General features: G+C 37.7%; 2 non-coding genes across 2 annotated transcripts; both read right to left on the bottom strand.

The window, feature by feature from the left end:
• Positions 1-9,323: 9,323 nt before the first annotated feature.
• trnaw-cca (transfer RNA tryptophan (anticodon CCA)) lies at positions 9,324-9,395 on the bottom strand. Its single transcript has one exon. It is a non-coding gene; the product is annotated as a tRNA-Trp (tRNA).
• Positions 9,396-10,844: 1,449 nt separating this feature from the next.
• Positions 10,845-10,918, bottom strand: trnan-auu (transfer RNA asparagine (anticodon AUU)). Its single transcript has one exon. It is a non-coding gene; the product is annotated as a tRNA-Asn (tRNA).
• Positions 10,919-14,851: the final 3,933 nt, after the last annotated feature.

The following is a 14,851-nucleotide window of genomic DNA, read 5'->3' as shown; positions in this document are numbered from 1 at the left end:
AATAGTACATGCTGTACATTGTCTGTCAATAATGTTTCTGTAGTGCTTTTTCAGCACTCTGCATGTGACCTTGCCGTTGGCGCTGTGGGTTAGGTTGCTGATTCCCATGTCACATGGTCTGTGATTGAATCCCACTATAACTCTGACTTATTGCTTTAACAAACATTTCTTTGAAAAAATTAAACGTTTCCCTTGGTCAGAGATGAAATAAAACCTCACTCGCACCAAACAAATTTATATTTCTAAATATCACAACATGATTGAATTTAAGTATTTTTAATAACAATGAATAGTCACCTATGCGTTACAAAATAAACATATATATTGATTTGAATTGCGGTTTGATTTAAATCGTAAACACGTGTTTAAATATATGTGTTTAAAGGCGATATATAAAAGCGTTGATTCTTATGGAATGTGTTCCGCCGGGGATTCAAAAAATTTATTTTTTTTAATCGCGTATCTAAGGAAAATTGCAGTATCACTTTGTTCATGCACAAACAGTGGCATGTTACATTATTAATTTGGGTGTCTCCTCTTGCCAGAAAGCTCTAAATTGCGGTTTTTGACTTTTTCTAAATTGCAACCCATAAATAAAGCTGATACAGTTTAGACTTACTGTATTTTAAACTGTATTACAGCAGCACATTGGACAATGCAACGTAAATTGCAAAAATGCACTTGGAATCTGTCCAAGCCCTACTTTTTCAGGCATCTTCTTTTACTGCAACGGACATAAAAACTCTCTTGCTTTTAACAGAGCGTTTCATAATTTCTAACTACGAAAATTATTTAAACTGCAACACTTATCATTCATATCATTCAAATAAACTTTATTTTATATAGCGTTTTAAGCGAATAGGTAATTAGATTGCTCATAAACCTAATCGCTTTTTCTACATAAACACAGTGATTGCTCTCTGAAAATGATTTTTCTTTATATTTAGGCTCAGATTTCAACTATTGATCGAATTATTATAAACTTTCTTGGAAAAATGTCTTTTATGTAAACCATGTTTGCTATTAATTCATTTAGGGCTAGAATACGTTCATTGTCTTCCAATCGAGTCGAGTTGACATTGGAAGCTTGCCACGCCCGGACTGTTACACCAACGCATTAGCATGTTAAAGCGATTTCATTGAGGAGCCTAGCTTTCTTAACTAGTAAGTACTGTACTTCCTACTTTGAAAATACCTGTGAAACCGGTTTAATTTGTCACAGCCAGCACTCCCGCAGAGAGGGGGGTTGTACTCGTTAATGTCTTAGCACAAAGCAGAAACTTCTTGTATTTTCCGATGACATACAAGTGGAAAGATTACAGATTTTAATCGTCTTTTTTCTGAACCAGGGAAAATCTGATCATGTTTCTCTATAACAATTATAAAAAACTTTTATACTAAAGAATATTACTTAGTAATATAAATCATCATATAACTACCAAAAAAGCAGGTTGTTTTGAGTGTCTGAACATTGTCTCTTTGCACCTGTAGTTATTTGCAGCTGGGAAAGCTAATGATTATGATCTGGGAATGTAACTGAGATTTTTTTCTCCATAATAAGCAGCTTTGCAGCAGGTTATTTGTTTTCACTGCTTGAGAGGTATTGGAATGCTGCAAGCAAACATGCAGCTGTAAAGTTTAGCAGTTTTTAATGTCATGCTCTTAAGAAGTAAAGCCTTTAGACAATTAGGAGGTACTGGTATTCACAAGGTAGAAGGTGGTGTTTTCAGAGGCCTAAAGGGAAACTGTTATACCTAATGATTAAATACTTTTTTACTGCATTGTTTATGTATGATCTGTGTATCTCAGCTGAAAAGCTGAGATAAAAAAAGATGTATGCATCTAAATAATTGGACCTCAAATAGCAGACCTTATGAGCAATACTGTGTGTATTTATTTAAAATATTTATAGCTCCTCTGGAAAGTTTGTGGGGGAAAAAAAACTGATGTGCTGAAACAGTACAATTAAACACGCTCTGCAGAAAAGGTGATGGTTGTTAGGTCAGTTTCAGTTTTACACGTACAGTACACATTTGATTTAATTAAAATTATGAGGTACCCTGTATCTGCAGGACTCAAGAGGCTCTCAGTCATGTCACTTTGCAGTTGATGTCTCCTAGAGGTTCCTAGATTCTTATTGTAAATAAAAGGAACAGCATACAGTGGGACTTTTTCAAAAACGGGGAACAAATTTCAACATGTGACTGCACCGAGCACACAAATATTGGTTCTAGGCTCCTGAATCACCTTTGGTCCCTGGATCATTGCTTTTAACCATTTACACAAGGTTTTTACTGTAAAGCACTTTCACAGCTCAACATAAATGGACCTTCTGGGGCACAGGCTTTAAAGGAGCTTTTTAAAAAAAAACAGACTTTGCATTTCCTGTTATAAGCTATTCTTTTAGCATATGACAAGCATGCCCTTATTATGGCGATATCCTCCTAAACATTGGAGAAATCTAGAAGTTCAATTAAAACAGAAATGCTTCAAATCACTTGGGATACAACAAAAAAGTGGTGTATTATAAAGTGTGTTAAAAATGTAGCTAGTTTGTTTTCATACCCTAGATTATAATAAAACCTCACCATTTAACACCAACAGGTGTTTTCTTGAAGTCTGCTAGCTTCAAAGTTTATGGTTTGGCTTTTGGGTATAATGATAGTGAACTGCATCGGAAATGTAGGAAAGTAAGCATTAATAAGCAGGAAAATTAAACCTAGAAACACCTAAAGTACTGGACTATATTACAGATAAACTACCGATCTACCTTTTAAGCCTGTACAACCTGCAGAACTCCAGCTTTAATTGATTGGATTCAACAGCCTAAGTTTTAAGGTTATCCTTACAAGTGTGGAAAAGCATGGGTGTAATGTTGCAGCCTTCACTGTTGTTTTAGAAGTTGTTTTTTCCAGCTGTACATGAACATTTCTGTCTTGAGTCTTTCTTAACAATATGGTGTAAACAGTGTCTGGTTTCTACTGTGATCATTATTTCATTACTGAAGCAGCCTTTTGATATTTGCACAGTATTTTTTGTTGCTATGGCTGTTTTCATATTCGTAGTTTTCTTCTGTTAAAACTTAAAATCTCTCGCATTAAATTGGCTACAAATGCAAGAATTCAACCAGATATTCTTACTTGTAAAATGTCTACTGTTGCATTGCAGTTAGTTAATGTAGTTAGTCCATAGTCAGCAATCTAAACTTTATTGTTAAGCTTTAATGATTGATGTTGTGCCAGTAACCTTTAGAAATACTATAGCACTTCACAAATGCTTTGTGTGTTTGGAAATCTTTTGAGTAAAAGCCTTATAAAAATAGGTTTAGTTTTTACAGGAAATCACAAAGAAATAGGATGGTATAATTCTTATAATTGCTTAGTGATTGTATTTGGAAGATTATGGACTAAACAGACTTCAGGGATGCCAGTGGATCATTGTGCTATTTGGAATTATTCCAAAAATCAAGTGACCTCTTTGCTGTAGTATTTTTAGAATTATTTATTTAGTATTAATAAAGAATAGATTCATTAAAGTCGTGCGATGTGTAAGCGGGATATGTAAAATAATGTAAAAGAAAGTTTTTTTATTATTGTTATAGAGAAAAATGATCAGATTTTCCCTGGTTAAAAAAAAAGACGATTAAAATCTGTAATCTTTCCACTTGTATGTCATCGGAAAATACAAGAAGTTTCTGCTTTGTGCTAAGACATTAACGAGTACAACCCCCCTCTCTGCGGGAGTGCTGGCTGTGACAAATTAAACCGGTTTCACAGGTATTTTCAAAGTAGGAAGTACAGTACTTACTAGTTAAGAAAGCTAGGCTCCTCAATGAAATCGCTTTAACATGCTAATGCGTTGGTGTAACAGTCCGGGTGTGGCAAGCTTCCAATGTCAACTCGACTCGATTGGAAGACAATGAACGTATTCTAGCCCTAAATGAATTAATAGCAAAAATGGTTTACATAAAAGACATTTTTCCAAGAAAGTTTATAATAATACGATCTATAGTTGAAATCTGAGCCTAAATATAAAGAAAAAGCATTTTCAGAGAGCAATCACACTGTGTTTATGTAGAAAAAGCAATTAGGTTTATGAACAATCTAATTACCTATTCGCTTAAAATGCTATATAAAAGATGAATGATAAGTGTCGCAGTTTTAAATAATTTTCATAGTTAGAAATTATGAAACGCTCTGTTAAAAGCAAGAGAGTTTTTATGTCCGTAATTATTGAAAATTCCCGGTAATGTTGACTCTGGTACTGGTAGTAATTGTTTACTACTGCAAATATCAAAATAGTTCAGGTTTTGAGGAAAAAATAAATTTTTGGAGTGATAATGTTTACTATAGGAAGAAGTGCGTCCCTGGGTGGGATCAAAAAACCCACTTTGGGGTTAATAGCCGAACATGCTAACCAATTGCACCACAGCAATGCTTACACCTTTTTCATTTACATACTTTTGGTGAACAAAACAATTCGCTCGCATTTCATCTTTCGCAAGCTATATGATTAAAAAAAACAAGTTGTTCTGCAAAGGAAATGAATAAACGCATTAAACCAAATCAAGACCTTTTTGAGTGTCCCAAATTACATGTTCTGTAAAACAAGACGGGAAAAAAGGTACTGCTGGAATTCGGATCCAGGATTTCCTCTTTATGAAACAGGTGTTTTAACCAGCTTTACCACAGCACCAGCAGAACACTATTCTTATACAGGTGGGTACCCACCCTCAATGGAATAAACCTATTGGAATAACATGGAATAAACCTATTACCTATTCTTATACAGCCGCTTGGACACACCGCTCTGAGGCATCTGAGGTCGATGTGCGCTGAGCCTGGTCGCCGAGCAAAATCATGCCCAAGGGGGTTGGCCCTCGTCATGAGGTGGCTGAGTGGTTAAGGTGATGGACTGCTAATCCATTGTGCTTTGCACGTGTGGGTTTGAATCCCATCCTTGTCGGTTTATGTTTTCGACTTGTGATCCATTTCTAAGTCGGACTTGCTTTCTTTAGCTACTGTAGTAGAGCAGTAATATTTCTAGCGTTGGCTGAACATGGCTTACAGCAGTAGCTGACAGATATAGTCTCTTAATATTTAGGTTAAATTGATGCTTTGTACTGCTTTCACCTGATATTAATAGTAGTCCTGATGAACGATTTAGGGACATGGCGCATCTTGAAAATGTTCTTCTTAATTTCAGTTTGGAAAAGATGCACTCACCAGAAGCAGAAACTGGTCGTATCTGCTAAATGTGCAATTCAATAGCAATGTCTTGCTATGAGTCCTTACCTGTTACAGGAGGCGTTGTAGGACTTTTGTAGTTCAGAAAAAGCTATCAATTCATCTTACATTTCTACTCCATCAATATTAGCAATGCTATCTTTACTAAGCTCTAAATATAGCTCTAAATAAATGCCAGTTTTAAAATACATTTTAAAATAAATGCTATTCCATATGTTGTAACTTTGTGGTATTTAGAAATTTTATCTGAGGATGCAAGGGAAAGTATTATACAACTGTGAAAGAGGCTTGTATTTTAATACAATTTTCGATCAAAAGAAAACCAAAGTCTCTATGATATTACCGTCAATATCCCTTGATATCAACGTTCAGTTGAAAGATTTGAAGAAACTCTCAAACAAGCAACTGCAGTAGCAGAGAGTTTTGATTTTAACCGATGCTTGCAGCTCAATACTCCATTCATTCTTGAAAGAAGCAAAGACAGGGATATTTTGAGTGTCTCCATGATCCTCTTCTCAATCCAAAAGAAAGGTTTTATATGATCCTGATCCCAATAGAAAAAGGGTCAATTTCAGCCTGCACTGATGTCCCTTCAAACGTTTTATAAGAACTCTGGTCCATTTCTTCTTCTGAACGAGACTATGGGAGTGAGTATTTTGACGTCGAACTCGGATTTAAATAGAGGAACACTACACTACATTGGGCTACATGTGTGACAAAGCGTTTACTTTCCGACCTCTTGATAGCTCAATTGCTAGATCTTAAGACTGTAGACAAAAACAGTGGGCATTTCTTATGTCCCTGGTTTGAATCCAGCTCGAAGGATGGTGTTTTCTTGTTCCTTAATCAAAAAGTGAAAATTGCGAATTTGTCTTTTACTTTGATGTTCACCTGAAAGCTCAGTATACAAAGAAGTAAAGGCTCCTGTTCTGGATAATCCTCACATCGGATTGTTTTGCTTAGACCTTTAAAATGTACACTGTGGACTGTTTGCTCTTCCTAACACAATTAAAAAGCCGCTGACAAACTTAATGATCGGGAGTTTAGTTCAGTGATAGCGCGCACTTAAGATGCTCCGTTATCTATCGCCGGCATCTCTGTATTCTTTTTAAACGCGATATTGTTTATTCTTCGTGTGTGAATTTCAGGCTGACTCATAAACCCTTTGTCTGTTTTAAAGATACATTATTTTAAACCAGACATAATGAAAGACGTAGTAACTAGACACACGTACAACACACATGAATAGTAGCAGCTCTGAACTCAATGTGGTGCTGGATGGGAATGCAATACAAACGCCAATGGCACAATCTGTAACGTGTCTGATTACGGATCAGAAGACTGTAGATTTCTACTCCTTCCTGGTTTGTGAAAAAGCTTTTAAACCACACTACTCAACACTGACATCGTAGTATGTGAGGTCCTACACAACCTTACTATCGACTGGATGACTGGTCTTCTGTTCTATCTCCGATTCTTTCCGCACATTCCTGCTATTTCACCACCGTTATTGTAGGATAACAGCCACAGACACGAGAAGATATACTATTCCGAACAAATGTCTTAAAAAATCACGTTGAAAAGGGTGACAATAAGTTTTTGTTTCTTTAACGTAACCTTATTTTTGCCTGTAAAGTTCACATTATTTTCTGTAGCCGCAAATCCCCAATATTTCTGCTGTCTCTGGAGAAACACAAGCGTGGAGTCAAATCATATTAAATAACACAACACATCTATTAATGTAACACCCAGATGTGACAGAACACATGTAAGACTTACACACAGCTTTTAATATGTATCTATAGTGAATTTGCAGGTATCCTGGGGAGGGAAGAGAACTGATTTTAAGGAAATACATATTTAAAGGGGATGTAAGTCTTAAATGTGTTTTGTCACATCTGGGTGTTAACTGAATAATTGTTTAGCATTATTTATTGTGTTTTGACTCTATACTTGTGTTTCTCAGGAGACAGCAGAAATATTGATGTTAACATTTATATTCACATTCCCGGTGATATTGACATAGGTACTCAACTATTTACTTGTAGTTTGACTCGTGTCAAAAGTTGAAAACCTCTCCAAATATCAAGATGGCTAAGGACGTGCAAAGAAACTCAGTCACATTTAGAGAAGGTAATGTTTAGATCGGATTAATTCGAAGTGTGTCTCTGGGTGCGTTTGATCTACCAACATTGTGTTTAACTGAAGGACACCCTGACTGAGTGTGCCATAGAAACTAACACATGTCGTATTCTTCTACATTCACAGATTTTTGGCTAAAGTAAAAACAAATCGTTGTCATTTTCTTGCCAGCTGGCAGTAATTATTTTGCATTGATAAGAAAGATGAGCACTTTATCTTTCGCAATGTGTGGATTTCTTGAAAAACAAGTTGTGCCAAAAACTAAATGAACACTTCCTTTAAACATAATGCAGAAGCATATGTCTATAAGCGGTGCGAGAAGACAGGAAGAAAAGCACCGCTGGGTTTTGAACCTACGATCTTCTGTTTACTAGACAGGCGCTTTAACTAACTAAGCCACAACGCCGGTTACTTCCCTTTTACAGCCAGGTGGACACACCACTCTGTCACATCTTTGTTCGGTGTGCGGTGAGCCTGCTCGCTGAGCAAGTTGAGAAAGGATGTGAAATGGCTTTTATCCGGCAGTTTCATTACTAAGGAGCTCAATATTTTTTTTGATGATCTACAGGGTGTCCAGTGCAACACAGGCGATGGACTGCTGGGATTTGGAGCCAGGATTTCCCGTTATCTAGACAGGTGCTTTAACCAACTAAGCCACGGCGCCGGCAGAATTCTCCTCTTTTACTGCCGATTGGACACACCGCTCTGAGACACCTGCGTTCAGTAAGCGTTGAATCGGCTGGCTGAGCACGTTGCCTCCTTTACATTCAATAGGAGCCCCGACACTAAGAGAAACGTACGGAAATGGCTTTTATCGGGCACTTTTCATGTCCAGTGCGCTTGACATCTCCCACAGACGACAGAGTTCATTTACGACACTTTTCCTTTCTTTCTTTCTTCTTTCTGTACTATTTGATGGAAAAAAACGAGAAACCATGTAAGGTTAAATGTCTTTTTTCATGGAGAAAACGTGCACCAGGAAATGTTGTGTTTGGAAGAAGTGAGTTAACGTGAAAAGTGACCTAATTTACCGGAGCAAATGCTCACCTAGCAAGGTCTGCTTTACTACAAGAGAGAAGTAGAGTGAAAGACGTGATCATTTCACGCCGTTGTGGAACAAAACGCTTTTTTCTTTGAATTCTAAATCAATTAGAAATTCAGAGCGACACATAAATGCTTTGTCTGTTTAAAAGTGATGATTTTTTAAAACTGATAAAAATGTAGAAAGCACGTTTCTCTCAAATTGTAGATGTGGTGGTGTACTAGTAGCGGAGCTGAACTCACCAAAGCGCAATTCAGTTATGTGACGGCCTAGTGGTTTAATGGATAACGCGTCTGATTTCGGTTTATAAGATTGTCGATTCGACTTCTACCGGGGTTGTGTGATTTAAATCAGGCTCCTCAGAAATAGATGTCCGTTATGTAAATAGACCGCACCTGAAAGCAAACGTTGGGTCTGGTTTCCTTTCTTTCCTGCATGAAATAGCAAATCGTTACAAGAAACACCAGCTAATGTCCTATAGCATTAATCATTTAAGCAAACATGAATATACTGTAGGTCTTGGTACATGGGAGTGGATTTCAACTACAATTAAAAAAGGACAAATTATAATTACAGGCTTCAGACACTTTTTCATACAAAAGTGACCAAACACTCCCTAACTTTCAGGTTTGCTTGAAACTGTAACAAAAAAGCGGTCTGAAACTTCCATTCTCTGATGTCACTGTCTCTAAAGTCGGACGTGATGTTTCGCGGATGTGCAGTGTGCCTTTTCTCTTGTCGTGTTCAAGATGAAACACTGCATAAACTCCTGACTGGGTGTTCCGTACTGCTCTGTTATTTCATTCAGATTACCTAGGTGGTGTACAGATAAAACGCAACTGCGTGGTGTAAAATCCAGGTTCGGCACCAGGAGCATCTACAAACACATCAGCTGACCTCGACGTGATTTGAACACGCAACCTTCTGATCTGGAGTCAGACGCGCTACCGTTGCGCCACAAGGTCACTCACCACAAGGGCTTTTAATTCACCCAAAGAGAACAATCAGCGTCCCTGAAAAAGATTTTCAAAAAAGATTTCATTCTCTCCTGTGAGGAGCGCCGCTATTCCAACGAGGGTCTCTTCTTCCCAGACCACAGATTATTCTTCCTGCCCGGCTCTTTCTCAGAGAGCAGACACACCGTCCCCACTAATGTCTTCACTACATCTACAGATCTGACCCCCTACAGCCCCGATATTCCTGGACAGGATATTTACCACCAGCCTCGTGAACTTCTCATCTTGTCCTCTCCCCAGGAGGAGAACAATTAACACAGCATCCTCTCTCCATTTAGCAAATAACACAAAACACTGTTTACCTGTGAAGACAGAAAACCAGGCTGCTCCAGGTGATGTTAAACTCACAAACTCGGCATGACTCCACTGATTATGTCATTTGACATGGCCTGAACCAGGAAAGAGATTGGAAGTCGAGAAGTTATGGTGTTGTTTTAATACTTGCCTACTCTTTTAATTTTAAATAAAAAATATTTTATTTTGGAGTACTTTCAATTGATAATCCTAGTCCCGATGAACGATTCTGGGCCATGGTGCATCTTGAATAATGTTCTTATAGGCTTCAGTTTGGAAAAGTGCGCTCTTCAGAAGCTACCGAAACTGCTAATGGTTACATAACACTTAATGCAAAAGCAACGTTCGGGTTTGAAAAAGAATATTACTTGCTATGAATACAAACACTGTTACAGGAGGCGTTAGGGCTATTTTATCTTAGATCATCAATTCATCTTACATTTCTTCTCCATCTATATCAACAGCGTAATCGCTACCGAGCGCTAAAGGCAGGTCCTGGCAATACAATCTTCTTTAGAAAACATTTTTAAAGCTATTTCCACTACCATCCCTAAAGTAAAAGATACCGATTGCACGCAACTCATAAAATATCTTTTCCAGGGACGTTGTAGCTAGATGCAAATTACAATCGAAAGTGTATCAGCTTTAAAATTTTCTTTTGGATCCACAGGACGATCAGTACGAGACTCAAAATATACCTGTGATTGATTGTATAGCATAGATTGAACAGCATTTATGTTAAAATTAAGGTAAATATATCAAAATATCAACATCCAACTTCACAGTGCTAACGCAACAATGCTTGTCAAATTCTCAAACAAATCCACGTTGTATTTCTAAAGTATTTTAGCAGAGGATACAACAGGAGTATAAATGATATCTCCCGCCAGCCCTTCAAAGATACTTTTCCATGGGTGAATATGGATTTCTGGGGAGTTGCGGTGTTGATCACTATTGGACTTCCCTGGTCTCAAGTGTTGTTGTTGGACACGGGCAAAAGACTCGCATTTTCGGCAAATATAAAGAGGGTTAAAGTTTCGGCTTTTGTGGAGACAGTGTTAACATTGACAATAATAATAATAATAATAATAAGAAGAAGAAGATCGTCCCTGGGTGGTTTTGAACCACCAACCTTTTAGTTAATAGCCAAACACGCTTGCCGGTTGCACCACAGAGACTGATGAGAAAGGCTTTGCTCCATTCGCACCTTTCTGGTAAGAAAATAAACATTGCTTGCATTTTCTTGCCAGTCGGCAATATTCCTACTGCTCTGATAGCCAAGAATTAAATTTCATTTTTCACAAGCTGTATGAATTTCTTGAAAAACAAGTTGTTGCAGAAAGGAAATGCATTAATGCATTAAACTAAATCAAGCCCTATGCGGTTGTCCAAAATGGTACTTTCTGCACAAAAAGACAGGAAGAAGGGCACAGCTGGGATGTGGAGCCAGGATCTCCAGTTAACGAGACAGATACTTAAAGCAGCTAAGCTACAGCGCCTGCAGAATTCTCCTCTTTTACAGCCGCTTGGACACACCACTCTGAGACACCAGCGTTCAGTAAGCCCTGAGTCTGCTGGCTGAGCAAGCTGCCTCCTTTACACGGAACAGGAGCCCTGACTGTAAGAGAAACGAAGAGAAATGTCTTTTATTGGGCACTTTTCATGTCCAATGCGCTTGACATCTCCCACAGACGACAGAGTTCATTTACCACACTTTTCCTTTCTTTCTTCTTTCTGTACTCTTTGATGAAACAAAATGAGAAATCATGTAAGGGAAAATGTCTTTTTTCATGGAGAAAACATGCACCAGGAAATGTTGTGTTTAGAAGAAGTGAGTTAACATGAAAAGTGACCTAATTTACCGGAGCAAATGCTCACCTAGCAAGATCTGCTTTACTACAAGAGAGAAGTAGAGTGAAAGACATGATCATTTCACGCCGTTGTGGAACAAAACGCTTTTTTTGTCAAGACAGAAAACCAGGCTGCTCCAGGTGAGGCTTAAACTTTCAGCCTCGGCATGACTCAACTGATTATGTCATTTTACTGTACATGGCCTGAACCTGGAAGAAGATTGGAAGTCAAGACTTTATGGTGTTGTTTTAATACTTTCCTACTCTTTTAATATTCAGGTTAAATATTTTATTTTGGAGTACTTTCAATTGATATTAATCCTAGTCCCAATGAACGATTCTGGGCCATGGTGCATCTTAAATAATGTTCTTATAGGTTTCATTTCCAAAAACAACTCAGTAGCAGGCTATGCGGAACAAGCAAACACATTAGAACTGTTGTGAATGCAGTGGAAATAATTAAGTCACTAAATAACAAGCTTATGCACCACTCACTTGAAAATTGTTATATTTAACAAAAATTGCTTTCCAGACACCACAACTATTCACAATAATTTTATCAATACATGTCTTAATGAAAAGTGTAATTTTTTAATAATTAACTTTAATGTCCATCTTTATTAGTAGATGTATTACATGTACAGCCTTTAATATGCGATAGTGAATTTTCAGGTATCCTGGGGAGGGAAGAAAACTGAAATGAAGGAAATACATATTTAAAGGGGTGTGTTCTGTCATATCTGGGCGTTTGAATAGATTTGTTGTATAAGTTATTGTGATTTCACTCTATACTTGTGTTTCTCAGGAGAAAGTAGTTACATTGGGGATTTGAGGGTATAGAAAATTGTGCTGTATGGGTAAATGTAAGGATATGTTGAAAAAACGCATTGTCACCTTTGTGAATGTCATTATTAGATACCTGTTGATTGTTTAGTGACCTAGGCCTCCCTCTGGACTCTGCACTGAATTGAAAGCTACGGGAGCTCCTCACTGCTTGTCCTGTATTGTTACCTGTGCTCTCGTCTACATTATCTACGTGCAGCACAGCACCAAGAACACCATAAACTTTGTTATGGAAAGTGCTTAAGAGCATGAAAAATATTGAACATTTAAAACATTCATAGAACAACTTGAAAAACTGAGGGACAAAAGACCATCTATTCACAGTAGTTGCAAGAAAATCAGTCGCCTGACTAGGGACCTAGAGATAAAAAGTTCAATATTCTACTGACTGGGCTATTTCTATCTACTCAGTTTCTCTCTGAAACAACCTTTTTCAAGAAATTTGCAAAATTTAAATACAATACTTGCTTAAAAGTGCAGATTATTTTTTACCCAAAACTGCAAATGGAGAAAACTCTGTGGTACAATTGCTTAGTGCGGCCAGGTTGGGACTAAAATTATAGTAAGGTGATGGTTCAAGCGCATCCAGGCACACCTTTCTCACTGTTCCAACGTGAACATCATCTATGGAAAAAATGGCATAAAATGTTTAACAGATTATTGACCTTATTGATACCGACGTCTTACCACTTGGCCACCACACCTGCAGTTCCGCTTACTTTCCCATCAAGGCTAGCATGTTTTTAAAAATACAAAAAAGTTAAATCTTTGAGCACAAATTGCCATGGTAGGAGGAATAAAACAAATATGACTGTTCAAATTAATTCTATTGAAACTGATTTAATCGTGCAGAATGTACAACAACAAAACCATGATTCTTAACAAGGAGATACTGGGCAGCAGTGGGATTCCGACTCATGCCTTCGAAGAGACGGAGCTTTAATCCAGCTCCTTAGAGCGCTCGGCCGGGTTACCCTTGATAGCAGCTTTTCAGCACTTGTAGTCTGACTTTGTGGTGTTATTCTGCATGGAAGAGACTGCACCTCCTTTTTCTGAGATGCTTTCTCTCACTTGGTGAAATATTCACTTCTTTGGCCCTCTGAATATAGTTCTTCTGTTAAGCAGGCTTCAGACTCTGCTTATAGCACCCGTGTAGAGATTTTATTTTTACAGGAAGACGCATTCCGAAACGTATCTCTGTAGTTTTTTAAAAGCTTTGAACAGCGTATTTTATACAACGCACAAACAGTGTTCTAAATTCACACGGCAGATCTGTGCAGCAATCATACTCGATTTGACTGTGATTCTGAAATACTTCTAGCAAACATATTCAGGTTTCCTTGAACCTTTAATAAAAAAATTACTTTGCGATGTTCCGCAGATGTGCAGTGTGCCTTTCCTCTTGTCGTATTCAAGAGTACTCACTGCAGGAGCTCCTCACTGCGTGTCCTTTACTCTACTGTGATTTCTTTTAATTTATTTACGTGGAGTGTGGGAGGAAGATCACCTTGAACATTTTTGGTTTGTGAAAGGAAACACTAAAGAAAATACAAGTGATGAACATTTAAAATAACCACAGTACAGCTAGAAGAGGGAAAGATAAAAGATGATTTAGAATGACATTCACAATAGATTGAAGAAAAGCACAACAGCCCAAACAGGGACTTGAACCCTGGACCCTCAGATTAAAAGTCTGATGCTCTACCTACTGAGATATCTGGGCTCTAGAAAAAACAAAGCCACTGCTGGGATCCTCGCAAATCACATGTCTCTTCTTGTGCCGAAGTGCAGTCATACCTGACCCATCTGGAATGACCACTGACAGACTTTATCCAGAAGCGACGGCACAACTCCCAGTAGAATGAGCGAGAAATACAGAACGACACGAGGAGTCAAGGGGCTCCCACAAGTCATATTTCCTCACATTACTGATTTTTTCACTAAGAATTTGACCTTTTCACAATCAGATTTTTTCGCATTTAATAAGATCTTTTAATCAACAACATTTAAGAAAGAAAACAAATGGAACATTTTTTGGAACAATAATAAAAAAAAAACTTTCAATGTCTTGGTTGTATAAGTGTGCACACCCTTTATAAAGGGGGTAGCAACTGTGCTGAAATTTAACCAGTCACATTCCAGATCATGTACAAAGGTTATTTGCCTTTGCCAGACATCAATTGTATTGATTCTTATTAGTCCTATTTAATATCAGCTGATCACATATAACTAACCAATCTCGGAGAATGTACGTTCAAACTGCAGAGCTGAACCTGAAGAGAAATCCGACCGCTGATTGTCACCAAAGAATGTCGTTACAAATTATCTGCGGAGTTGTTTTACGTATCCGGCCACCTCTTTCCTTTCTACTTTGCAGTGAGCACAATTCTTTCAGTTTCTTCTCTTGTATTTTCCTTG

This window comes from Lepisosteus platostomus, chromosome 5, assembly GCF_059453375.1.
Source record: "Lepisosteus platostomus isolate fLepPlt1 chromosome 5, fLepPlt1.hap1, whole genome shotgun sequence".
NCBI classification, from domain to species: Eukaryota; Metazoa; Chordata; class Actinopteri; order Semionotiformes; family Lepisosteidae; genus Lepisosteus; species Lepisosteus platostomus.
The sequence above is the reverse complement of the archived record's forward strand: the minus strand, read 5'-3'. Positions and strand labels throughout refer to the sequence as shown.